Raw genomic sequence first — 26,739 nt, 5'->3', positions numbered from 1 at the left:
GTGGCAATAACTAAATCACACTTGCAGCCAGTTGAAATGGATTAAAGTTGACTCCACCTCTGTCCTGTGTCCTTGTGTGTACCACATTGAGCATGGAGAAAAGAAAGAAGACCAAAGAACTGTCTGAGGACGTGAGAAGCAAAATTGTGAGGAAGCATGAGCAATCTCAAGGCTACAAGTCCATCTCCAAAGACCTGAAAGTTCCTGTGTCTACCGTGCGCAGTGTCATCAAGAAGTGTAAAGCCCATGGCACTGTGGCTAACCTCCCTAGATGTGGATGGAAAAGAAAAATTTAGAACAGATTTCAATGCAAGATTGTGCGGATGGTGGATAAAGAACCTCAACTAACATCCAAACAAGTTCAAGCTGCCCTGCAGTCCGAGGGTGAAAACAGTGTCAACCCGGTACTATCCATCGGCGTCTGAATGAAAAGGGACTGTATGGTAGGATACCCAGGAAGACCCCACTTCTTACCCAGAGAAAAAGCCAGACTGGAATTTGCAAAAACTTACCTAAGAAAGCCAAGAACGTTTTGGAAGAATGTTCTCTGGTCAGATAAGACAAAAGTAGAGCTTTATGGGAAAAGGCATCAACATAGAGTTTGCAGGAAAAAAAGATGCCTTCAAAGAAAAGAACACGGTCCCTACAGTTAGACATGGCGGAGGGTCCCTGATGTTTTGGGGTTGCTTTGCTGCCTCTGGCACTGGACTGCTTGACCGTGTGCATGGCATTATGAAGTCTGAAGACGACCAACACATTGTGCAGCATAATGTAGGGCCCAGTGTGAGAAAGCTGGGTCTCCCTCAGAGGTCATGGGTCTTCCAGCAGGACAATGACCCAAAACACACTTCAAAAAGCACTAGAAAATGGTTTGAGAGAAAGCACTGGAGACTTGTAAAGTGGCAGCAATGAGTCCAGACCTGAATCTCATAGAACACCTGTGGGGGAGAGATCTCTTGGTGGCAGTTTGGAGAAGGCCCCCTTCACATTTCGGTGACCTGGAGCAGTTTGCCAAACAAGAATGGTCTAAAATTCCAGCAGAGTCTTGTAAGAAACTCATTGATGGTTACCAGAAGCCGTTGTTCGCAGTTATTTTGTCTAAAGGTTGTACTACCAAGTATTAGGCTGAGGGTGCCAATACTTTTGTCCGGCCCATTTTTGGAGTTTTGGAGCTTTTTTTTCATTCTCTTTGGGGGGTTTTTTCATTGCAAGCAAAATAAATGAAGATATTACCAAAGAGTTTGTGCTTGCAATCATTTTCTGAAAGAACATGAGTACTATCTGACAGAATTGCAGGGGTGCCAATACTTTTGGCCAACACTGTAGCCTATGCTAAGGTTCGGTTCAATAGCACATGTTCATTTACAATGTGAAACTTCTTTATTCCTTGTTTTTTTTCTCCATAAATATCTACCACACAAGCAGAAAAACATGACAGGAATGTTCTCTTATGGACTAAAACTAACATGTTCCAGCTGATTTCACATCTGTTATGTGGTGACGGTTGTGGTTGCAGTTCTACAATGTGCCTTGGCTTAAGTAATGGTTGTGCTTTACTAAGTGTTTGTTCACACACATTTGTATGCAAATTTCATTGAGCCTTCAGCTTACATAAGCATCATTGTACAACGCCTACCAGCAGAACTATCTCTTCCTAGTGATGCAACTATGAAACCAAGAACTCTTGCAGAACACGTTTGTTCTTGTTTTGTTCACGATAACCTGTGTACACTGGAATGCTGATCTGTCATATGGGGGGGAAGGATTGCATAATACCGGTGTGCGGAGAAGGCTTAGCTGTTCATTATTGTAAAAGATAATCAGTGTGAGAGAGAGAGGATTTGTAGAGTACAAAGATGGTCGCAATGTGGCTGCCCCGGGCTTACCCTTGTGGTCTCCGCACATATGACACTTGGTCATGTGGCCACATTCAGCATTTGTCGCTATGTTCTGCTACCTCTGGATTCCTAACCTTGACCTCTTTGTTACCTGGTGTCCTGATCAATGAATACTCTCAGTTGCTGCTTTTGAGACTTGTACTGCACCCCTGGTTTAGTCCTACTTTGCTTAATATTTCAACCTCTGGCTCCATGTTTATTCTAATACCAGCTCCAAACCCCGGCTAGTTCCACAGTTAGGCCTCATGCACACAACCATGCTATTTTTCAAGGATCTAACATCCATCCAGGCCATGAAAAATCTGCCCCATGTGTATTAATAAAGAAGACCAAAATAATTGTATATTTTCAGGTTCTGGACTTGCAGCTTTAGGGTGCATTCACACTAAGTATACGCTGAGCTGATTCTGAACGTAAAACACTTTCAGAATGAGCGCCTACAAAGCAGATCCCATTCATTTCTATGCCGACATACGTGCGCTCCCCATAGAAATGAATGGGCTGCTTTTTTCTCTATTCCTTTCAATGTGATATGCGCGTATCACATCACAGTCCCAGGTTCTCACAATCCTTATTTTTTCACAGACATCTCTCAGCTACATGCTAATAGGTATATCTTTTCTCTGCTCCGTGCACAGCATTCTGCATCTAGTCACAAGCTCAGGGTCTCTACACTGGACAGATTGAAGTATGGTTATCAGTGCAAGGGCGCCATTCTTGTGTTAAGATGTCGAGAGCTGGGCAGAAAAAATATGCAAACTAGCTAACCTTCTTCCATATTATCTATGTGCCCCCTGCTCTGAGTCAGCTGCAGATGTAAGTGCAAGCAAAATAGGGTGATTATCCCCCCAAAAAAAGAAGTGTCAGACATCAAGAGAGGTATATCCCTAAGTGCACCCTTCCAGATTTATATGTTCGATAAAAAACTCAAGTCTATTAAAGGGGTTTTTCAGGCTAAAAATATTGACCTATCCTTAAGATGGATCACTCCTATCATAACTGTGGGGGTCTGACACCCAACACCCCCATTGATCGGTAGCTGATACAAACAGAACGGAGCAGGAAGCAGACAGTGCTGTTGCCTATGTAGTGGTGGTAGTGCGTCACTGCAGCTTAGCTTTCATTCAAATGAACTGAGGCTGTTCTGCAGTACCTGGTCTGGCCACTAGACAAAGAACAGAGCTGTCTGTTTCCTGCTCCATTCCCTGTGTATCAGCAGGGGGTGCTGGCTGCCAGACTCCCTGATATTATAATAGATATAACATGGATATATATCAGGCACATCTGATATTAATTACTAGAGATGAGCAAGAAGTTAAATACTCGATATTCGATATTCGTTTTGAGTAGCCTCTCAATATTCGACTACTCGAATTGAATATCGAACCCTATTATAGTCTATGGGGTGAAAATGCTCGTTTCAGGGGTAGGCAACATTCAATCAAATTGAACTTACCAACTCCATGAGTGAGGGTTGGGCTGGCTTCTCTAAGAAGTCTTCTCCGTGCAGCGTCCCCGCGGCGTCTTCCGGCTCTTCATTCACTCTGCCAGGCATCGGGCCTGGGCAGATCTGACTGCGCATGCCAGCACTACAGTCAAAGCGGCCATTTTCTTGTAGCGTGGGCATGCGCAGTCGGCTCTGCCCAGGCCCGATGCCTGGCAGAGTGAATTCAGAGCCAGAAGACGCAGCGGGGAAGCTGCACGGAGAAGACTTCTAAAGGTAGGAGAAGAACCAGCGTTGATTGGCCGACTGTATAGCATTCGGCCAATCAACGCTGGTTCTGCATCGAATCTTTCCATTCGAATAGCGAGTGGTACTCGATCGAGTACGAGTATTTTGAATACCGTAGTATTCGATTGAATACCTACTTGATCATCTCTATTAATTGCCTATCTTTAGGATAGGTCATCAATATTTTTAGACCTGGAAAACCCCTTTAGGCTGAGGACCCACGTTGCGAAAACACGGCTTTTTCTGTTGCAGATTTTGCTGTGGTTTTTTGAGCCAAAACCAAGAATGGCTATAGAGGCAATGGGAAATATATAGGAAGTTCTTATACGTCTCTCTTTTGCTGTATCCAAGCCTGGGTTTTGCTCAAAGAATCGGAACAAAATCTGCAACAAAAGAAGCTTTGTTTCCGCAATGTGGGGCCTTAGCCTTAACAAGTTTAACCAGATATATCATGATCGTCTATAATTATTGAAATTGTTGATAATTTTTAGATTCGTTTTATTGAAGGAGATGCAACAAAATAAACAGAATAATCAAGAAAGACCTGTACAGAACAGCAAAAAGGTAAAACATAGAAACAAAACAACACAGAGAAACAATCAAAGAACCGCCACGCCACCATCCCACCCCCGCCCCTCCACCACGAGCAGAGAAAATTGCAAAAGCAAAAGGCATTACAGTGTCAGCAAGTACACAATTTTACCAACAAGTAAGGGGCAACGGATCCACCAGGCAGACATCATGCCTCAGGGTATGTAAGCGGCTAATGCCAAGCGCATGGAGGGGGCAGAATATTGGGTGACAGGGGAGGAGCACCACGCTCCCCAGACCTTAGTAAATTTCTGGGGGCAGCCCCTACCTTTGTATATAAGTTGGTTAAAGGGGAGGATCAAATTAACCAGATTGCGCCATTAAGACACCAACGGAGACAGAGGGGCCATCCACCGAAAGGCAATAGCCTTCCTGGCGTAGAATAGACTTTCCCGGAGAAGGATCCGGACGTAATAGTGCCAAGCCTCATTGTCCAGGACACCAAATAAGCAAATTTCAGGAGAAAATGGGATAGGATAGCCCAGGATGTCTGCCAGGAGATCCACCCCCCCCCCCCCCTCCAGTAAGCCTGTACAATTGGGCAATTCCATATCATATGCCAGAAGTGGCATATGCGGGGCAATGTGGGGCAGGCAAATGACCCATCTTGTGAAGGCGGGTCGGGGTCAGGTGAAATTTGTGAAAATTTAGCAATTAGTTATAAAAAAAAAAAAAAAAAAAAAAAAAGTGATAATAAAGGACAACTTAGACCACGAGCTCCACAGGACGGTCCCGCCATGTCTCTTGCCTTCTTGTGCTTTGCCGTATTTCTAAATTGTATTAATAATGTTTGTCACTTTTTAATGAACTGGATACAGATGAGTTTTGGCCATCAATTGTAAAAGCTGAATCATATTCTCAGCTCGTTCTGCTTCATGGATTACATTTGTATATGGAATAAATGTAATATATTCAACAGTGGATACAAATGACTCAAAGCCCAATCTTATACCTTCTATGTCTTCTACACTTCAGTTCTTTCATAAATAAATTGACTCTTCTATAATGGATATTAAAGAGCCAGTTTACAATAGACCGCTACGAAGATCCTTCTTCATTATGACAGAATTCATATCATATGGTATAATCATTGATACTACTGTAATGGTTGTAAAACAGTTACTATTATACTAGGCTCACAGTATATGGAGAGATGAATACAGGGCTGGGCTTTGGTTAGATGGCGGTCTGTCCATAATCATTTTGGAAGGAAAATATAGAAAAAAAAATTAAAAGCATTAAAATTACTTTAAAAAAATAAAATTAAAATAAAAATGAGCATCTCGGCATTCAGGTCTCCTATCTTCTCTATACAAATCCTAAATTCAGTAATCTGATCCCGCAGCCATACTCATTCCCTCAATCTCTTTCATCTTGCTAACCCTATCAGATAACCTTTATCTCTCTCCCTCAGTATCATCTAAGGTTCATTTATCTCCTTGTTCAGCATCATTTTGGAAGCTCATCCAGGATCATCTCTCCCCCTCCCGCCTACAGATGTAGTAGAGTTTAAGTTGAGACAACGGTGGCGCAGAATATTAACTCTTTCAATGGAACCATAGAGACCCACAGAATGGAATACCAAAACGCATCAGAAAGCAGTTAGCTAAGAAAGCACACAGACCCCATAGACTATAATGGGGTCCACGTGGTTTCTGCTCAGTGTCTGCATGAAATATGGGGAGAGAAAAAATGTCGCTTGCAGTACTTTTCTCTCTGCATAATTTATGCGGACACTGATCGGAAACCACATGGACCCCATTATAGTCTATGGGGTCTGTGTGCTTTCTTAGCTAACGGTGGCACAGAATATTAACTCTTTCAATGACTTTTCAATGGATTTTGTTGTTTGCTGTGATAATACTCGGTAGCAATTTATCATGCTGAAAGTCAAGTTAAACTTTGCTATAGGTGCAGGTGTTAGTTCCCACACCATTGGATTAGCATTCTCTTCCCATATTTAGCACCGGGGATTTAGGACCACAGGTATGAGTTGCTGTTCTATGCTTCAAGTTTGGAGAGATTATGGTGCCGAGGCGTAGGTAAGATAGCAGCCGTCTGTGGGGAAGACTATAGAGAGAAATAGAGAGTACCGAGCCGATCCTTGTGTGTTACCTTCTAGGTCAACGGTAATAAGTACAGACAAAAAATGCGTGCTCACCTTAGCGGGTTGTGAGGAGGTCACAACAACCCATAAACATCACCTCATGTCCGAGGGGGCAGGGGAGGGCAGCAGCTAAAATAACAGCACAGGAACGTCGGGATGAAGAACAAAATGGACCAGCCAAATGCAAGGATTCGGCAAAAGGATCAGCGCTCGCCCAGGGATGGAACTTCTTTATTATGTAACAGCTCACAATGCGTTTTGGACCTAATGTTTCAAGCGCGAAATTTTCTTAAAAGTAACAAAAACAAACATGTATAGAAAAATGATGGAAACGAAACACACACTCCAAAAGATGCATCATATTATAAGACATACATCGTAAACTTATATGGGAAGTAAAAAGAATTCCATTCACCATAAGATAATCAGTATACAGTAGGCTGGCTATGGCGTAGATAATAGAAGAACGATTTAACAAAAGAGGAAGTCGCCCTGCCAATGTATAGATAAATAGATACTAACTACACCAACATTCACAAAGGGACCATGACAACAAACAAATAAATAATTACATAATAAACAATAAAGCAGGGTAGAGGATAATGCAGGGTTGAGGCGCTCGGTATTGGATATATGTTGCCCGCTCATAAACTCACAATTATTAAAATATTGACACCTTACCTTAGCCAGAGTTGGCCAGATGTGTGGCCTGCCCTGGGCTAGCTTCATAGTTTAAACCTCAACACACTTCACTATATATTCCTCTAGCCCTGATTGTACTGCTACACAATCCAGAAGTAGTGTCTTTTTCATTTCATGACCTTGAGCCTATTGAGCGGCTTCCTACTGGCCACAGTGGCCCCTGCAACCTCTATTATGCCCCACAGTGGCCCCTGCAACCTCTATTATGACCCACAATGGCCCCTGCAACCTCTATTATGACCCACAGTGGCTCACACAACCTCTGTTATGCCCCACAGTTTATTATGCCACTATGGGGCATAATAGAGGTTGCAGGGGCCACTGTGGGGCATAATTTCCCTTATAAGGGACATTTATAAAAACATGCGGTAGAAGCAGCGGACCCAGACAGTTAGGGGCAGACACACAAACATTTTGTATAAACAGGATTTACCTTATACATTTATATTTCCAAAAACTGGCAGAAACAAAAAACAGGCCTTAACTTCAATCAACAACAATAAAACAAAACCTGCTCACTTGAGCTACTAACTAAACACAGGAACACTGACTATATGTGTGGCTTGCTCCTGGCACACGAAAAAACTGAACTGTGAAGTACTAGTCTATGGACGAGTACTGTCAGAGGGGGCATTCCTCACAGCCCAGCTAAAGTGAACGCCTTTCTGACGGGTGTCAGAGATTGGTTCCGAAACTGACAGCACCGATATCTCCAGCCTGGGAGCACATAACTGGAAAGCTGACAGTGCACTGAATTCATCGCACTGTCAGCTTTCTAGCAGCATATAAATCCGCATGTGCAGGAGGACAGGAAAAGTCCAAATTGGTAGCGGCTCTTTAACTATGTCTAACAAAAGGCATGACAATAAATCTAGTTTAGATTGGCTTGCTTGATGTTAGATACTCTCGGAGGGTACTATTATGCTAAATATTATTCTATCTGAAGCTCTGTTTTTTTTTTTAGAATTTCAACAGAAATTGGAAATTTCCCCTTTATGGAAACAAATCAGACTATTATACCTCAAATACTAATCCCTTTCAAAGGTCAAGGTTAAAAATTCTGTAAAAACTGTGCACATTTTCGTAAATCTTATTAGGCCAGACATAAAAATACTTCACCATCTAATGTCACTTTTGTCTGGCATTTGATCATTATGGTAAGTGGAGGCTTTGACATGTGTCACTTCTGCTTTCATATTGGCAAGTTTTGATGTCCTGTCTTTAAATATAGTGACATGTTTACAGGATAAGATTTCTCGTCAATTCTAACAGAAAGAGAAATTCCACAGCCCAAAAACATTGTTTCCTTTGCAAATTCTTATTGACTAAACATCTGTCTGACATAGGTTAGTAAAGGATAAAATATCAGACAATGTGCCTGGGGTGAATCACGTGGAACTATTCCAACCCTTTGCAAAAAAAACACTGTACAGGAATACTGGAGAAGAAAAACAATAATAAAACATAACCTCTATTAATAGATCCTGATTAAAAAAGGACTGTTCCAACTTAACATTATTACCAGCATCCACCACCGAGACTCAGGAAACACAGTTCTCACTGCAATTAGGAGATATTTCTTCTACCAGAACTCTATGGGATCTATAATAAGGGCCGTGTCAACCAGGGAAAGTTTTGGGAGCTCTGAAATATCCAGGGTTTGGCCAAATGGCAGCTGTGGATGACTATAGAAGACCCTGCCCTCCTGACATAGGTGCTGACTAATTCTTGTTCACTCCCTAGTTTGGCTCTGTTTCCTGTTATGTTCATTTTTTCCCTGACCCTTTGGCTAGTTTTCGGATTCTCTTTTGTCTACTGACTCTGCTTGTGACGTGTCTGTTTAGATTTTTGACCCTTGGCCTGTTTCTAGATTTTGCATTTGTTGCATCTTGTTGCTGAGATCATCCACTTTATAAATCTGTATGCATATAAACTGTTTAATGTAACCAGGGATGAACACATCTGACAGGGCACCCATTTTCAACATGGTCACCGTTTAGAGACCCACAGAATGGAATACCAAAACGCATCAAAAATCAGTTAGCTAAGAAAGCACACAGACCCCATAGACTATAATGGGGTCCATGTGGTTTCCGTTCAGTGTCCAATTGAGATATGGGGAGAGAAAAATCGAAGTTGATTTTCTCCCGGACATGAGTTGTACAATAATGGAATAACTCAAGCATCACATCTGTACTCAGCTCTATTGTTACCATTTATTAAATTTAATACTAGATGATACACTTTCTGTCACGTCATTCAGGTGCCTCCATTTCTTATAATATTATAGTGTTTACATGGATCTCTAAGAGGTTCAAAGGATTGAATTTTTTTTTTTTTTTGTGTAGATTGTGAGCCCCATATAGGGATCACAATGTACATTTTTCCCTATCAGTATGTCTTTGTAGAACGGGAGGAAAGCCACGCGAACAAAGAGAACATACAAACTCCTTGCACATGTTATCCTTGGCAGGATTTGAACTCAGGATTCCAGAGCTGCAAGTTTGCAGTGCTAACCACTGAGCCACCGTGTTGGTGTTAAGGATTAAGATTTCTGTACGATTTCTTGGACAACCATTCAAAGTTTACTAAATCTCCTCATCCTAGATACGGGGGAAATGACTTGCACGATACATTTTTTTGATGAGGAATGGTGTAAAGTCATCAATCTGCCTCATTCCTCTCTCAAATGCAGCTCAGATGAGAAAGCGACAAAAATTCTTCTCATATGGTATTGCACGGACCCCAACAACTTTACAGCTGAAATGTTGGCGGGGCTGTAAACATTGGGGAACATTACTTCATATTTTAAGGACATGCCCACACACTTCCAGCGATTGGGAAGAGATCTTCGTATTATCTGAAGTGTTCCATACCAATGTCACGTGTCTCCCACATACTGTATAGTAATACTATTGTTAAGCGTTTCTCTGACTCTGGGTCTGCATAAATATCCTCAAAATCTCTGTAAACACAAAGATGGGGAGATCATCCTCCGCTTCCACATTAGATCCCTCATGGGTGTGTAGGGTTCTGCCCATTGGATGCGTATCCCACATGACTACTTATTTGCTTTCATAATGGAGCCTACATTTCCATATAGTCTTCCATTCCTGGAAGATTGATCTAAAATATGACCATATAGGGACGAATGTTTGACTCTGAATCTGAACATTTTCTACATTTGAGGCTTTTTGACTTATACTTATCGACTTGCCGGACTGTCTTTGTCATCTTTAGAAAAAATATTGAAACAAAAAGTTGTTTTTCTCAACCACAATGAACTTTGGCACAAAAAATGTTGGTGCTAAAGTCCCTTTAACATTTAAACCAGTCATAAAAAGGTTCCAGTAGAGGAATTCAGGTTTCCTTTTCTTTTTTACAGAACATCGTGATACCAAACATACAGCAGTGTCTGATTTCATTATAACTGCTATTAGTCCATGTGCACATTGTGCGGATTCTGTCAGGATTAACCGCAGATTCCACATCTAAATCCTGGCACAATACATTGGTAGGGATAAGGAAAGGGGCTTTGCAAAAATATTAGAAATGATTTTCTGCTTCTAGTAATTGTAATTGAACCGGCAGAGAACAATATGATTGGAGGATCAGACTACAGAGGTTGTTGTCTGTTACTATGGAGATGAATAGGTCTGCATAGGAACTGTAAAAAATATGTGTATTAAGAATCAAAACCTAATGTATTAAGATAAGATGATAAGATAAGATAATATTTAATAGTCCCATAATGGAGAAATTTGGTGTATTACAGCAGCATGGCTAATACAGCAATATATTACAAGAAAGAACATACACAAGCTCATAGCAGATAGAAAAGATATACTAGGAGTCATAACTACTAAAATAAAAAAAGAAAGACTTGAGGATCATTTAGTTCTCTGTGCGGAGTGATCTCCGCTTAGCTTGATGTTGATTATACAGCCTGTCCACAGTTGGGAGGAAGGATCTTCAATAAGGCTCCTTCTCACACTTGGGATGAAGCAGTCGGTCACTGACTGCTGTCAGTCTCATACATGAAAAAAGAAGAGACACCGAGCGCCAATAGTGTAGTATTTCCGATAAGATGAGGCAATAGGCATAAATTAAAGCCCCTTACCTTGTTGTGTTGTGACAAATCACAACACTATTAGCACACAGAATTAAAGCGTGGTGGCAGCAGCTAGTCCTCTTGCGACAGCCAAGGCTCGCAAAAAATTAAACATATGATGTCAGACATTGCAAACGAATTAAACAGTCCTATATGCACTTGAGAAAGGGCTAGTGCCCGAAATGCGTAGTGCCTTGTCAATAAAAATTCTGGAAGAATTTATGTCCAGCTGGTTTGTGCGTGCCTTACCCCACTCCTCTGCTACCCGATTGGTCTTGGACTTTGAGGGCCACCTGTACGTTTATAGTCTCATACATGGGATGGGAGTTGTTCTCCAGCATGGATCTCACCATGGACAGTATCCTTCTGTCAGCCACCACCTGTACTGGGTCAAGGGGACTCCCCAGGACAGAGCTGGCCCTTCTGACCAGCTTGTCCAGTCTATTCCTATTCCTGGCTGGTATGTTACTCCCCACCAGGTCACTCCAAAGGATATGGCTGAGGCCACTACAGAGTTGAAAAAGGCCCTAAGTGGCCCCTGGACTCCAAAGGCCCTCAGCCTCCTGAACAGGTAAAGCCTGCTGTGACCCTTTCTGTGCAGCGCCTCCAGGTGATCGGCCCAGTCCAGCTTGTTATTGAGTACCACACCAAGGTACTTATACTGTTGACTATTAGAGATGAGCAAGTACTCCTGTTTTGAATAGCACGCACCCATAGGGATGAATGGAAGCAGCCGGCATATAGACTTAGGCTTAAACTCCTGCATGCTAGCTGCGTCCATTCAAATAGTATTCATTCATCTCTATTGACTATCTCAATGCCTGTCTTCTGGATATCCACCAGATTCAGAGCATGTCTCTGCTTACTAAAGTCCTGCAAAAATTGCTTGACTTTTCAATTTGGATGCATTAGTCACGAATGTGGAACGTGGTTTCTCCCACTTAAATTTTATCTGTATCCTGCAATAATATAAGGAACCTTTAAAAGGTTTCAGTTTCTTCCCGTAGGTTATTCTGTAGGAGAATCTTAAATGTCTAATCTACTTGTTTTTACATTTACTTGTTAATTCCTCTTTCGTTTTACCGCATGCAATGTTTTCTTGCTGAGTAGCAAGAAACAAATCATGGCTCTTACGTCAGAGTTTATGGGGGAAAAAATAATAAGGACATCCCATGTTAAAAACAAAAAAAAAAACATTTGCAGACAAGTCATTTAATACCTGCCATTGCCCCCTTTGGAGGAAACAAGTTAGAGATGAGCGAGTAGTATTCGATCGAATACCTCGCTGCCATAGGAATGCGTGTAAGTGGCCGATCACCAAGGGGTTAAGTGCATCCAATATTCACTACGCTTAACTCGTTGGTGATCGGCCGCTTACACACATTCCTATGGCAGCGAGGTATTCGATCGAATACTACTCGCTCATCTCTAGAGACAACCACCACCAGTTTCTGACACCTCAGGGCAATTTGTCTTCTTTTCAGATTGCAAGAAGCTCCTAGCTCACGACCTTATCTATTCCCATTTGGTACACACCTTGTATTGCTCACCGATATCTCCCAATACCATGTCTGGTGACCCAATATGTAGCATTTCCATAGACTTTCTTGCAATTGTACCATCTCACAAGACTACTTGGACTGACAATGCAAAGTGTGTTTATGGATCGTTATGATGATTTGCATTTTTCTAGCCTTTACACGGTGCCTTCAGGGGTTAAAATGCCATATTGATTTAATGGTATCTTCTTAGTAGTTTCTAGATTGTGGGAGGAGTTAGATGGTAACCTAGCAACCTAAAGCAATAAGTTGGAGTAAGTTGTGCTTCTCGGTCTTAGTGACAATTCAAGGGGTTGTCCGGACTTAAGTAACTTTTGGCCTATCCTGAGGATTGGCCATAAATACCTGATCGATTGGGGACTGAGAGTCGGCCCCTGGGCTGATCAGCTGTACAAGCTTTTGTCCTGTAAACTATACCAGGGTGCAAACAGAAAGCTCCATCCCCTGTATAAGCGGCCATCACTGCAGCTCAAGAACTCAAGTGCATGTATCCTAATGCCAGGAGCTTCAACAACTAGACTGAGGAATTAGAAGAAATACTGGTGGAAGAGGGATATGACGTAGAAGGGATAAGCGAGACTTGGCTATGACTGGGCTGTAAATATGGAGGAGTACAGTCTATCCAGAAAAGTGCAATTTAGTATTGGTGTCCCTTCCTCCACTATACTAGTAGACTTATTATAACAAGTATTGATTAATATTTTAGTTTTTACATTTTCCCCCATACAGTTTCGTGGCAGAGAGCATAAAATGCTCACCGGCACTCACGGCCGGACATCTTTCAAACCCATTCAAATGAATGGGTTTGAAAGAGCCCTGCAGGTTTCCCTCTCCTGCTCAGTTTTGTGCAGGAAACGGAAACCTGTATGAATGGAGACCGGGCGCAGATGTGAACGAGCCCTTATAGTGACCATGATGCATTACGTTATCAACAACCTCACAGCTGCCCACAAGGCGTAAAGGGAAAGCCTGCCTCGCCCAAAGTCGCATGATCCTTCTTTTCTGTCTTACGACTAAGGCCTCATGTTGAGGAAATCCAGTTTTTTTGTTGCAGATTTTGCTGCTTTTTTTTTTTTTTTTTAGCCAAGGCCATGAGCGGCTTGAGCAGAAGAGAGAAGTATAAGAACTTCCTATATATTTCCCATTCCCTTTGTAGCCATTCTTGGCTTTGGCTCTAAAAACCAAAACAAAATCGGCAACAAAAAAAACTGTTTCTGCAACGTGGGGCATCGGCCTCAAATGTTGATTTTACCTTAAACAAATTCCAAAATGTATGGATTTACCAGAATGCGAATATTATGGGAAATTTGTAATGGATTTGAGTTGCGACAAATGACTCTGATCATCATTAATCCTTAGATTTACATAAACCTCCACCATTGCTTCATATCATATTACTATAAGTTCAATAGTATGGGTGACTCAGTAATATTTTCTCCTACGCTCTTTTCACGTTGGTACTTTTTATTTTCGGTTTCCCTATTAACTTATTGTACTGAGTAGATCTCTTCATATGACACGCTATGTAACAGTCTTACTAAAACGCTGACCGCAGAGGTATTTGCCCATTGGTATAAACCACAAGTTTTATAAGGAAACTAAAATCTGGAAGTAAATGGCATTATAAAGTTAAAGTAAAAGAAATCCCTGCAGAAGGAATCACATGTCAGAAATGGAAATAAAACATATTACACAGACACAACTAATGAGACATCGGGTTACGAAGACACAACAACCTCAATGTATCCGAGGTCATTTCATCTTTCACTGGATGTCAAAATAATTCAGATGCTTCTCAACCCCTGATGGAAAGTATCATTATCCATGGCCATGTGCAAGGTCATCACTAGGTCCTGTATACAACAACCAGCAAGGGTTGACATTGGTGGACCATACATAGGATCAATGGGAGTCCAATTCCGCTAGGTTCCACCATTCAGCTGCTGTGGGGGCTTCTCAGTGTCAGATGGCTCCGTTCATGTTTAGATGCCATGTAGGGTTACTACAGCTCAGGAATAGGTCCAACTCCTTAAAAAACCTTACTGTACATGCTCCAATGTCAATATTCCTTCTTCACAAACACAATTTAAATGCAGATATTGGAGGGGGCACCTCCACTTCCTTAATGCTAAAGATACTCAGTTTGCATAGGTGTGTGTATAGAAGTGTTTTGTCTCACTTAGGCTGAGGCCCCACGTTGTGAAAAACGCAGCCCTTTTATGTTGCAGATTTTGCTGCGTTTTTTTGAGCCAATGTCAAGAGTAGATTTAATAGAAGGGAAATGACTAAACACTTCCTTTATATTTTCCATGCCTTTTCAAGCCACCCCTGACTTTGTCTCAAAAGGCTGCAGCAAAATCTGCAACAAAAAACTTTGTTACAATTATATCTATGGGAAAGCTGCCAATGTTTTCGTAGATATAATTGGCATGCTGCGATTTTCACAACCGCGATGGTCCGTGTCTGCACGTCGATTTTTTTTTTTTTTTTTTTTTTTTTTTTTTTTTTTTTTTTTTTTTTTTTTTCCGCAAAGTGGCCATGGGATTCACATGAATGCCATCCGCTTTGCAAGTTCTGTAAAATGCAGCGATTGCCAAATTGCGCCATTTCCGTCCCTATAACACCTTTCAATTTTCATGACAGAATGCCTAGAAGACTAATGGTTCGGAAAATCTTTTATTTAAATGGAATTCAGTAGGTTTATTCTACCCTGACCAAGGGTAACATAGAATAGTATAAGATATCCTTATTAGGGTTGGTTCACACTAGCGCTTGTATTCTGTCCGCAAGCGGTCCGCATGGAGACCCCCCAGATGGAATGCAATTGCAAGCGATGTGCTTGCAAAGCACATGGAGCCCATAGACTATAATGGGCTCCATGTGCTTGCCGCGCACTGCCCGCACGAATGAATTGTGCAGGCAGTGCGCGGCAAGCACACTGAGCCCATTATAGTCTATGAGCTCCATGTGCTTAACTTCACAGCGCTTGCATTAGTGTTGGTATTCCGTTCGGGGGGGTCTCCATGCGGACTCCTTGCGGACGGAATACAAGCGCTAGTGTGAACCAACCCTTATAGTGCCGTCACTTGCTTTTTTTGTAGTAGCTTTAATAAAATCCTCTCAACAACTGTTGGATCTGTGACCATTTGCTCTCTAGGCATAGTAGAGTATAGCATATAGGGTGTAGAGCTTATTAAAGAAGTAGTTTAATGGTCTCCTTTTTTTCTAGAAACAACATTAGGGGGCATTCACACGGAGTAACGTGGCGCTGATTCTGGCACAATAACTCACGTAAGAATCAGCACTGCAAAACAGAATCCCATTGACTTCAGTGGGTTCCGTTAAACGTGCGTAACACATTGAAATCAATGGGTTAAAAAGCCTCCCATTTATTTCAATGTATTACGAGCGTTAAACGGAACCCATTGAAGTCAATGGGATTCTGTTTTGCAGCGCTGATTATTACACAAGTTATCGTGCCAAAATCAGCGCCGCATTACTCTGTGAATGCCCCCTTGTGCTTCTCCGGCATTGCAACTCATCCTTATTCAAGTAAGCAGGACACAGCTGTAATATAAAACACAGCCCAGGGACAAGATTATAGTATGGTGGATGTCGGAACTTTCTGGGATGGCATCCTAGCCGAGGCAATGTCTCGATCAATCTCATGATCCAGTTTTCATGACAGCCAGGAGCCTATTGAAGTAATTGAAGCTAATGGACTTTTTAATATACCGCAATATAGTTGTATTACAGCATATTATATTGGTGATAAAACACCCTAAGGATCAAGTCCTCTTGAGGGTCTCTTAAAAAAACCCCATAGAAATGAAAAAATATGAAATCATTACTTTTTCCCTAGATTTCAGGTAAAAGTAAAGTAAGTTAAGCATAAACACATTACATCCAATAAGGCAATTGCTGTACCGGGAAAAAAAACAAGATGGCTGATCTATAGTGTTTTTTGTTGTTTTTCTCGTCTACATCAAAAATTCATAAAAAGCAACCGAAACAACGGACAATCCTCAAATAGTATAAATGACAAATACAACTTACCCCACAAAAACAGATGCCTTACAGAACCCCTTCCAGGGATATATAAAGGGTTACGATTTTCATCATATGGCGAATCCAATAAATTTTTGTTTTTAAGGTGAATGCCCTACGTTACGGGAACACAGCTTTTTTGTTGCAGATTTTGCTGCATTTTTTGGTGCTACAAAAGCAATAAAAAAAAAAAAACTTGATAGTCTTCATTAGTTGATACCTTTTTAATGGCTAACTAATAATGATGATAGATTACAACGTTTCGGAACTCTGGGCTCCTTTCTCAAGTAAATTTAAAACCATTTCTGAAGGATGCTTATTAATGTACAAAAGAGCACATAGGGATAGAATTCTAGGAGGAAGGGGGGTAGAGGGTTATTAGTAATTGGTCCAAACAATGTAAACATTCCAGGTTTTTATCAGTTCTCAGGGTCTCAGGTCAGTGATTTCTGTAAGATGACATAAAACCATGTGACAGATTTAGCCCCTTCTCCAGTGTTTAAAGCAGGATCATAAATGTATACTCCTAAATCCGTCGATCTTTCTTTGATTTGAAATTCCCTCTTAAAACCAAAATTTTCATGTGATCGGTGATATTATGATCCTCATTGGAGAAATGTTTTGATAAGGGAAGGTCCAGTCTTCGTTCTCTAATTGTATGGCGATGTGAATTCATACGCATTCTAAGTTGCTGTCCGATCTCTCCAACATACAGATTTTCAGTGGGACATTTGGTGCACATTATTAAATATACTACATTAGGTGTGTTACAGGTGAACGTACCTTGGATTTTATATTCCCTGTTAGAGTTTGGTATCTCTCTCCTGTCAGTGGTCAGTATGTGAGGGCAGGTTTTGCACCTTTTCTGTCCGCATGAAAATGTTCCTGTGTTAGTTGGAGGTGACAAAGAGCTGCTAACAACCATATTCCTGAGGTTTGGTGGCTGTCTATAGCACAGGAGAGAGGTGTCTGGAAATATTGATTTTAGACGGTGGTCTTTTTGTAGTAGTGGATGTGATTCCTCTCAGCGTCTCTAGGTGTGGGTTATATGTGACGACCAGTACGGTACGAGAACAAACATTTTCCTTATACAAAAGCAATCCTACTAATATTATATTGTGAAAGTTTGTGTGTTTGGATGTTTGTGAGTTTGGATGTTTGTTCCTCAATCACGCTAAAACGCCTGGACAGATTTGCGTGCAATTTTCCACAAACATAGTTTTCCCTTAGGATTGAGTCATAGGCTACTTTTGGTGCCACTAAACAACATGGCTTCCTAGCACAAAAGCAGGACTCCTAGCCCCAGCTATAGACTCACACACACTGCCTGGCATTTCCTGCCTCAACCTGCCTGCACACTCCTTACTGTCACCTCAGGAGTAGCCGTCACTCTATACACACACACATTTACATATAGCTTTCCACTATATAACAGATCACATTATCTGTATTACTACATACACAATATAACACATCACATTGTCTGTATTACTACATACACAATATAACACATCACATTGTCTGTATTACTACATACACAATATAACACATGACATTGTCTGTATCACTACATACACAATATAACACATCACATTTGCTATCCCACCAAACTTTTTAAAGCACTTTTACAGTTTCACACGTCTGTGTCTGCCCAATTCTCAAATCACCGCAGACGAAGTCGCGGGTAAAAGCTAATAGGAAATATATAGGAGTTTGAAACAAGTATGAAACAAAGCTGGGAGTAAAAAAAAAAAAAAAACAATATAGAAAAATATAAATGCTGTAGGAAGGGGTTAATAATTGAAAGTAGAGAGGTAAGAAATAGTTAAAGCAGTGATCAATTTCCAAGCACTTTCTAAGTCACTACAAGTCTAGATATTAAGTTGGTTACTTAGTGTGTTTTTCGTCACCAGCCTCCAGCATGTGCTTGTACCCGCACAATCGAGTTACTCAACATTATATTTGATTTAAGCTGGAAAATGATGTTGAGATGTGTGGCAATGCTTTAGGACTCGACGTGTAGTTTGTAGCCCTGAACTATAGATCTCAGAGATTGCCAACAACATGGCGACTGCTTTACTTGCTTTTTCTTCCAAGTTTATTTCCTTATACAAATACAATAGTTTAGATTTATTTTGTAAAGTCAAAGTGTCAAGAAGTTGGCTAACATGACCAGAATATTACTATTATGGACACATCGAGCTTTCGGGACTATAGAGGTCCCTTCATCAGGATGGTATAACACAATGTCTGAAGGTAGGCATATATATACAGAGAAATGGAGTGTTGGATGCAAAATAGATGGAAAACAGAACATAAACAGTTTTTTAAAAAAAAACACATATATATCAGTTCGCAGGAAGGTTCTCTGTGTTTATGGCTTCTTTGATCAGTGACGTGGTGTCTAGTGGTTATAAAAGGCCATAAACCCCTGGGCCCTGTTTAAACCTTGTTGGAGAGTGCGAAAGGTCTTCATAAGTTTAAATTCCCATATGAGGCGATCTTTTCTGTCTCTGAAATTCCCCCTTAGTACCAGGATCTTCATATCCTGGGTCATATTATGATTTTGATCACAGAAGTGTTCTGGCACTGGGAGGTCCATTCTTTGCTCTCTAATCGTATGTCTGTGTGAGTTCATCCTCATCCTAAGTGACTGTCCTGTCTCACCTACATACAGGCCCTCAGGACACTTAGTACACAATATCAAATACACTACATTAGGTGTGCTGCAGGTGACGTTACCTGGGATCTTGTAGTGTCGATCAGAGTTCGGGATCTTTATTTTGTCCGTAGTCAGTATGTGCGGGCAGGTTTTGCACCTCTTCTGTCCACATGGAAATGTTCCTTTGTTAGTTGGAGGTGACAGTGAGCTGCTAATAATCATATTCCTGAGGTTTGGTGGCTGTCTGTAACACAGGAGAGGGGGTTCTGGAAATATGGATTTTAGATGGTTGTCTTTTTGCAGTAGTGGATGTAATTTGCGTGTAATTCCTCTCAGCGTCTCCAGGTGGGGGTTATATGTGACAACCAGGGGCACCCGAGTGTTCTTCTGTTTGGTATTGTATTTTAATAACTCCAATCTTGATATTCTGGTGGCCCTGGTGATTTGGTTATCAATTGTTCTTGGATGGTAACCCTGCCTCAAGAATGTCTTTTTGAGGCCCCCAATGTGCTTGTCTCTGTCCACCGGGTCTGAACATATGCGATGGTATCTGATGGCTTGGCTGTAGACAATGGATTTCTTTATGTGTTTTGGATGAAAGCTATCCCATCTTAGGTAGGTAGGGCAGTCAATCGGCTTCCGATACAGTGATGTCTCAATTTTGTTGTCCTGTATCTTGATGACTGTGTCTAGGAAGTTTATTTCTGAGAAGGAGTGATTGAGCGTCAGGTTGATGGTGGGATGGAACTGGTTGAATTGTTCATGGAAGGTTTTCAGCTGTTGTTCAGACCCAGTCCAAATGATTAGGATATCGTCAATGAATCGGTAGTAGGCCAGAGTCCTGGTGGTGCAGGTGGAGAGGAAGTCACTCTCAAGCTTGGCCATGAAGAGATTGGCGAACTGTGGCGCCATTCTGCTCCCCATTGCGGTGCCAGTCTGCTGTAGGTAGATGCAGTCACCAAAAGAGAAGTAATTGTGGGTGAGGATGAATTTTGTGAGTTTCACCACAGCTTCAGCATTCATACCTTGTCTTTCCATGAAAAACTGGCAGGCGTTTACACCATCCTGGTGTGGGATGTTGGAGTACAAGGATTCTACATCCATGGTGGCCAGGATGGTTCCATCTGGAAGGGGACCTATAGTAGATAGTTTATTTAATATGTCTGTAGTATCCTGTAGGTACAGTCCTATGAAAAAGTTTGGGCACCCCTATTAATCTTAATCATTTTTAGTTCTAAATATTTTGGTGTTTGCGGCAGCCATTTCAGTTTGATATATCTAATAACTGATGGACACAGTAATATTTCAGGATTGAAATGAGGTTTATTGTAGTAACAGAAAATGTGCAATATGCATTAAACCAAAATTTGGCCAGTGCAAAAGTGTGGGCACCTCAACAGAAAAGTGACATTAATATTTAGTAGATCCTCCTTTTGCAAAGATAACAGCCTCTAGTCGCTTCCTGTAGCTTTTAATCAGTTCCTGGATCCTGGATGAAGGTATTTTGGACCATTCCTCTTTACAAAACAATTCAAGTTCAGTTAAGTTTGATGGTCGCCGAGCATGGACAGCCCGCTCTCAATTGATCTGAAGACAAAGATTGTTCAACATAGTTGTTCAGGGGAAGGATACAAAAAGTTGTCACAGAGATTTAACCTGTCAGTTTTCACTGTGAGGAACATAGTAAGGAAATGGAAGACCGCAGGGACAATTCTTGTTAAGCCCAGAAGTGGCAGGCCAAGAAAAATATCAGAAAGGCAGAGAAGAAGAATGGTGAGAACAGTCAAGGACAATCCACAGACAACCTCCAAAGAGCTGCAGCATCATCTTGCTGCAGATGGTGTCACTGTGCATCGGTCAACAATACAGCGCACTTTGCACAAGGAGAAGCTGTATGGGAGAGTGATGAGAAAGAAGCCGTTTCTGCAAGCACGCCACAAACAGTCGCCTGAGATATGCAAAAGCACATTTGGACAAGCCAGCTTCATTTTGGAAGAATGTCCTGTGGATTGATGAAACAAAGATTGAGTTGTTTGGTCATACAAAAAGGTGTTATGCATGGCGTCCAAAAAAACAGCATTCCAAGAAATACACTTCCTACCCACTGTAAAATTTGGTGGAGGTTCCATCATGCTTTGGGGCTGTGTGGCCAATGCCTGCACCGGGAATCTTGTTAAAGTTGAGAGTCGCATGGATTCCACTCAGTATCAGCAGATTCTTGAGAATAATGTTCAAGAATCAGTGACGAAGTTGAAGTTACGCCGGGGATGGATAGTTCAGCAAGACAATGATCCAAAACACCGCTCCAAATCGACTCAGGCATTCATGCAGAGGAACAATTACAATGTTCTGGAATGGCCATCCCAGTCCCCAGACCTGAATGTCATTGAACATCTGTGGGATGATTTGAAGCGGGCTGTCCATGCTCGGCGACCATCAAACTTAACTGAACTTGAATTGTTTTGTAAAGAGGAATGGTCCAAAATACCTTCATCCAGGATCCAGGAACTGATTAAAAGCTACAGGAGGCGACTAGAGGCTGTTATCTTTGCAAAAGGAGAATCTACTAAATATTAATGTCAATTTTCTGTTGAGGTGCCCAAACTTTTGCACTGGCCAAATTTTGGTTTAATGCATATTGCACATTTTCTGTTAGCACAATAAACCTCATTTCAATCCTGAAATATTACTGTGTCCATCAGTTATTAGATATATCAAACTGAAATGGCTGTTGCAAACACCAAATAATTTACAACTAAAAATGATTAAGATTAATAGGGGTGCCCAAACTTTTTCATAGGACTGTAGCTGGCTGTATCTTTCACTAAAGGTTTGAGGATGCCCTCCACCCATCCAGAGATCTGTTCAGTAAGAGTCCCAACACATGAGATGATCGGTCTCCCTGGGTTCCCAGGTTTGTGCAGTTTTGGAAGCATATAAAAAGTCCCTGTCCTTGGACTTGCTGGTATGAGGCTGCTTAGGCCTTTGGCTCCACCAGAATATCAAGATCGGAGTTATTAAAATACAATACCAAACAGGAGAACACTCAGGTGCCCCTGGTTGTCACATATAACCCCCACCTGGAGACGCTGAGAGGAATTACACGCAAATTACATCCACTACTGCAAAAAGACAACCATCTAAAATCCATATTTCCAGAACCCCCTCTCCTGTGTTACAGACAGCCACCAAACCTCAGGAATATGATTATTAGCAGCTCACTGTCACCTCCAACTAACAAAGGAACATTTCCATGTGGACAGAAGAGGTGCAAAACCTGCCCGCACATACTGACTACGGACAAAATAAAGATCCCGAACTCTGATCGACACTACAAGATCCCAGGTAACTTCACCTGCAGCACACCTAATGTAGTGTATTTGATATTGTGTCCTGAGGGCCTGTATGTAGGTGAGACAGGACAGTCACTTAGGATGAGGATGAACTCACACAGACATACGATTAGAGAGCAAAGAATGGACCTCCCGGTGCCAGAACACTTCTGTGATCAAAATCATAATATGACCCAGGATATGAAGATCCTGGTACTAAGGGGGAATTTCAGAGACAGAAAAGATCGCCTCATATGGGAATTTAAACTTATGAAGACCTTTCGCACTCTCCAACAAGGTTTAAACAGGGCCCAGGGGTTTATGGCCTTTTATAACCACTAGACACCACGTCACTGATCAAAGAAGCCATAAACACAGAGAACCTTCCTGCGAACTGATATATATGTGTTTTTTTTAAAACTGTTTATGTTCTGTTTTCCATCTATTTTGCATCCAACACTCCATTTCTCTGTATATATATGCCTACCTTCAGACATTGTGTTATACCATCCTGATGAAGGGACCTCTATAGTCCCGAAAGCTCGATATGTCATCAAAACTTTTTGAGTTAGCCATTAAAAAAGGTATCAACTACTGAGGACTTCTCTCAGAAAATTTCTTTCATTTCATATCCACTGGCTAACACGGTACAAGGATATATATTTATTATGGACACATAAAGGGAACTGATTGGAGTCTTAGAGAGTTGCAGGAAAAAGAAGATATTGCTAAATAAAACTGAATATTTAGTTTTGCTTTTTCACTGTTGTATAATATCCCCCATGCTGCTGCTCTGTGTATTTCCGAGAGAGAACAGAGCAGAATTTCCTCTTCTTTGTCAGCTGTGTATGTGAAACAACATGGCAGCTAGTTTCTGACCCTCCTGAAGCAGAACCTACAGAGAATTGATCTAGTCTGCAGATCAAAACTGGCAATGAATGCAGAATACATGAAATATAATGACTTATTGTAAAATGTCTGAAACAGTCTAAAAAATGAAATGATAGCGCTGCTTTGCATAGTTTAGTTCTAAGATATTCTTTTAACCACAGTATTTATTAAAGGGATTCTATCATTAAAATCACATTTTTCTCGATCACACATAGGAATAGCCTTAAGAAAGGCTATTCTTCTCCTACATTTAGATGTCTTCTCTGAATGCAAATGAGTTCTCTTGCAGCACTGGGGCCAGTCCCCAGCGCTCAAACAGCACTGGGGGCTTCTCCAATGCTGCGACAGAAATCTCCAGCGTCGCCTCCAGCTTCTTCAGCAATGGCCTCTCTGCGTGTATTCTTCTGGAGCTGGGTTCAAACTTCTACGCATGTGCAGTCGGCTCTGCCATCGGGCCTTTCCATACACATATTAGTTGTGGCTGGTTTCATCCCCTACACCACTATTGAGACTTCTTGATTCCAGCAGATTATCCACCTGCTGAAGTTGCTCATCCCAATGCGACCTCCACTCTTGTTGTTTGACATGTTGTTTTTAAATGTTTTTATGTGTTTGTTTTCCTGATACCATTATGTTTAACACTTAAAATGTTGTAACAATAAATTATTTAGATTTAAAACTGATTTATTTATTTTTTTTGTGTTATTCATACATTGATACTTAGTTGGCGCTCATAGAATTCCCTGGCTTCACAAGGGTATTTCATTGGATTCTTATGGAAGCCTGGTCTAACATTATGTACGTTTTAGTGAGGCAAAAAAAAAAAAGACATGTCATCTTCTACTGGCTAATGTGATGTGAAAGCCAGTGATGCCGTGTGAGCCAGTGTGTATGTCAGTGAAGCTAAAAAGGAAGGATATGCAAGATTTTATTGGCTAATATGGGTGATGTGATCACTGTTTACATGTCAGTGAAACTAAGAATGAAGAGACTATGAGCTTCTATTGGCTAAAGCGGATTATATGATGGTATATGGAAGAAGCACTTTGATATAGAAGACATATTTTTGTGCAATGTGTGGATAGGATTGAATTTTGCAGGTACTGTAAAACTTTGCAGCAAATATGTGGGGCCCCTGGTCTCAAAGCCTTTCCCTATCTTGGTCCTTATACACACAGAAAAGCTTGGAGGTACAGAATTGTAGGTATTCTATTCCCTAATACATGGGGTCTCAGCATTTTTACTTTGCAATACAAAATATGAAGAAGCACGCAACACATTATTTTTTCTCGGATTTTAGATTCCATGAATTTGGCAGAAAAACTTAAGAATAGAGATGAGCAAGTAGTTAAATACTCGATATTCGATATTCGTTTCGATTAGCCCCTCAATATTCGACTACTTGAATCGAATATCGAATCCTATTATAATCTATGGGGGAAAATGCTCGTTTCAGGGGTAGGCAACATTCGATCAAACTGAACTTACCAAGTCCACGAGTGAGGGTTGGGCTGGATTCTACGAGATGTCTTCTCCGCGCAGCGTCCCCGCGGCGTCATCCGGCAATGAATTCACTCTGCTAGGCATTGGGCCTGGACAGAGCCGACTGCGCATGCCCGCACTACAGGAAAATGGCCGCTTACAGTCAAAGCGGCCATGTTCTTGTAGCGCGGGCATGTGCAGGCCCGATGCCTAGTAGAGTGAATTTAGAGCTGGAACACGCCGCGGGGACGCAGCGAGGAGAAGACTTCTAAAGGTAGGAGAAGAACCAGCGTTGATTGGCCGACTGTATAGCATTCGGCCAATCGATGCTGGTTCTGCATCAAATTTTTCCATTCGAACAGCGAGTGGTACTCGATCGAGTACGAGTATTTCGAATACCATAGTATCGATCGAATACCTACTTGATCGAATACTACTCGCTCATCTCTACTTAAGAATAAATTGCAGACCTATAGAGGTACAATACGTATTTTTTTACAATAAAGACTTCTATGTGTGATATATGATGGCTGTAGAACGTGAAGCACGTATAGGCCGGTAGTTCTTTTATTTATAATATTAAGCTATACAACAATCATACTAAGAAAATAATATCACCGCCATCCGGAGCCGTGTATACACCCATGTACATAAGGCTGCAGCTGAGAGATCTTAATGGACTGCGTTTGGCTCTGTAAATTTGATTTGTGGACTGGGAGTATTGCTTTTAGATAATAGTATTATATATTTATTCTCTAAGGATTAATACAGTAAGGACGTAATAAATCCCCCACCCTTCGCAAGACCAAGTGTCACTATACGCGCTCTCTTTTTAAGAACCTTAGTGCCCTAAAACAGTCGTTCCTGTAGGGCATAATAACTTTCTCATATCTATTTTATTTCCTAAGTTTCTACAGGCTTGGCGGCATTAACGGAAAGCCGCAGAGCGAAACTACCGGTATCATTCAACTCAAGTCACTGGAGAGAGGGGAAGCTCAGTTAAAAGGACATAAAAAAAGATCAGATTGTACAAAGTAGTCGCAAAATTTCATTTTTTAGATTTTACTTGTGTGTCTTGGATAAAAAAAAAACTCTATTTATAAGGCTGGGCTATGGAAAGGGTTTTTTTTTTTTTTTTTTTCCTATTGCATAGTAATAGGTATTGCGTCTAATTTCTATAGAAACAATGGTGGAGACGAGAAGCGGAGAGGCAATTATTATGTGTAATACAGTGAACAGTAATAAAAGTATGTCACATACGGTGATGGCAGCATGCTGAAATCCCCCGAATGTCGAGGGAGCAGGATGCATAGGGTGAGTTGTCAGCACCGACACATACAGTGCTCTTTGTACAGATGGTATTCTGTTCGTGGGGAGAAGCTGCCTGTGTTGCTGCCAAGTATCTTGGATGCTTTACAAGTTTTACAAAATGCTGAAGGCCTAAAAGTCAGTAATGTCAAAATTGAAATGTCAATGTGGCCTGTAACAAGTTTTAAAAGGTTACTTAGAGAATAGACATTTAAGCTAAAACATTTAGATGTGAAGGTATTGTTGATATTCCGCTGGAATTCTGCAATTAGCTTTCTGAACCCGGCTAATAAATAGCACGGCAAATAAAATGAAGG

Source organism: Leptodactylus fuscus, chromosome 11 (assembly GCF_031893055.1).
Source record: "Leptodactylus fuscus isolate aLepFus1 chromosome 11, aLepFus1.hap2, whole genome shotgun sequence".
NCBI classification, from domain to species: Eukaryota; Metazoa; Chordata; class Amphibia; order Anura; family Leptodactylidae; genus Leptodactylus; species Leptodactylus fuscus.
Note: the sequence above shows the minus strand (reverse complement) of the source record.